The sequence below is a fragment of the Arachis ipaensis genome, chromosome B01, assembly GCF_000816755.2.
Source record: "Arachis ipaensis cultivar K30076 chromosome B01, Araip1.1, whole genome shotgun sequence".
Classification (NCBI taxonomy): domain Eukaryota; kingdom Viridiplantae; phylum Streptophyta; class Magnoliopsida; order Fabales; family Fabaceae; genus Arachis; species Arachis ipaensis.
Window position 1 is genome coordinate 71,709,862 of NC_029785.2, and position 2,569 is coordinate 71,712,430.

Consider the following 2,569-nt stretch of genomic DNA (forward strand, 5'->3'; position numbering starts at 1 on the left):
TAGTGAACGAACTAGGGCAACATAGTTAGTTCTTGATTTGCGAATAGGGTTAGGTATTATATGAAAAGTTAAACTGTTTCAGTATAGACTTAATGAACCTATACTCGGGACAGACTAACTAATCATACCGAAATTTACATAAGCTTTAAATACATACGTTAAATAGAGAAAGCAGAATAAAGTGAGGAAGCGCAGAGAAAGGAACAAACAGAGCAGAATAAAGAAACAAAGCGAAGAGAGTAATATGATAAAGAGTAGAGGACCTATTGAGAGATCATCTGTTGCATTAAGGCAACCTCAGAGATATCTATATGCTCATCTACTGCATTGTAGCAGTTAGATAGATAATGGTGCAACCACTGAGAAACGCTTTCCTGCGGTACAGATCCATATTTTATTTCTGTAAGGCAGAGGGGTTATTTCCTGCTACAGAAGTACCGTGACCACCTGTTCCATTTCTGTAGTGGCAGAGGGGTTATTTCCTGTATACAGAAGGTGTGTCGGCATACAACCCTGCAGTGGCAGATGTGTTATTTCCTGCGTGCAGTGGACCCTGTGGTGGCAGAGGGGTTATTTCCTGTACACAGGGGTATAGCCAACAGGAAAGCCATATCCGGCTAGTAATGCTGGGTTACGTCAGGAGCGGGTAGAAACCGACAAATGAGCTCATTACCTGCACTAGGACTAGACATGCATCATTCTTGTCTGTGCATTATTCTCTGTTGCATTCCTACTTGTGTTTGATCAATTTCTTTATGTTTGTTTGCTTGAGTGCTATGTCTATGCTTTATTTTCTTGCACTCTTCTGTTTGTGTTCTGTTTTCCCTATCTATTTTAACTACTGTTTACTACTTTACTGTATTCTAATATCTATCTGCTAATCGGAATCAAATAAATGAACGTAACTAATAACCCCGACCCTACTAAGAACTCCCCAGTTCTTACCCCTTCTCTCCCTTCCTCCCCCCTCAGATGGAGATGGGCGTGATCTTCTATGAGTTCGAGGACCCTTACGTCTACGAGGATCCGGTACATCACAGTTACTTCATTATGGGTTTGGAGCCTCGTATTAGACGATATGCGTTACCTAATCGAGCTTTTCAACATCCTCTGTCTAGCCCGCATTTTGACCCTGATGCTCCTTACGACTTTCCCTTATCCTGGTTACACCCTGACGCACCTGGACATCCTTTTCCTGATGATCCTGAGCACCCTATACCAGCTCAACCTTTGAATGAGGCGGTACCTGAGCCTATCATTCCTGATGAGCCTGAGTTAGCTGATGACTACGTACCTGTGATACCACCAGAGTGGGATTTTCCCCTGAGCCGATCCCCGACTTTCCACAGCCTGATGAGCCGGCACTACCAGACGGTGGGGTAGCTCCTATATACGTGAACGGACCTGTGCTCGCGAATGGTTTTGTACATAGTGACAGTAGTGTTTCTGGTGGATTTGAGGACATAGTTGTAGCTGTGGACGATGAGGAGGAGGAGGATCTTGAGATAGAGATAGAGCAGGATGAGGAGATGGATGAGCCTCATGATGATTCTCCGAACGGCCACGTGTAAATATAGTTTGACTGCGGAAAGGGGCATTCTTTTGATGACACTCTAGTCTAACATTATCAGATAGTTAGTCTCTCACTTGTGTTAGTACACCCGAGAGCTAGGAGCTATATAGTGGTTAGGCTAGCCTGGGCACCAGCTTAGTGGCTTTTTGTATGGGCCAGACCCTGGGAGTGTCGTGTAAATATTAGCTACGTAGGATGACGAGGATGTAAACTGACTTGATCTTGTGTAAACGCTACATGTTTTGTTATAGTGTACATGATGTATATTATCAGTTGTATTTCTATGTTTCTTTATGCCGCTTTTCTATTACTCCCAATGTATGCTTGTTTATTTTACCGGACCATCCGCAAAAATCAAAAATTAAAAAAAATATTACTCGTAAAATTGGCATCGCTCTAACAAGGAACAGGCTCATATATTAAATAAATAATAATAATTAGAAAGGATAAGTTAGTAACACTTAGCTTCTTGTATGACCATGGCATACTGGAAGTTGGGTCGTTACACAACAATTTAAGTTTGGTGTTGTGATGAGCGGATAATTTATACGCTTTTTGACATGGTTTTTAGTATGTTTTTAGTAGGATCTAGTTACTTTTAGGGATGTTTTCATTAGTTTTTATGTTAAATTCACATTTCTGGACTTTACTATGAGTTTGTGTGTTTTTCTGTGATTTCAGGTATTTTTCGGCTGAAATTGAGGGACTTGAGCAAAAATCAGATTCAGAGGTTGAAGAAGGACTGCTGATGCTGTTGGATTCTGACCTCCCTGCACTCAAAGTGGATTTTCTGGAGCTACAGAACTCAAAATGGCGCGCTTCCAATTGCGTTGGAAAGTACACATCCAGGGGTTTTCAGAAATATATAATAGTCCATACTTTGGCCAAGAATAGATGATGTAAACAGGCGTTCAACGCTAGCTTTCTACCCAAATCTGGCGTCTAGCGCCAGAAAAGGAGCCAAAACCAGAGTTGAACGCCCAAACTGGCACAAAA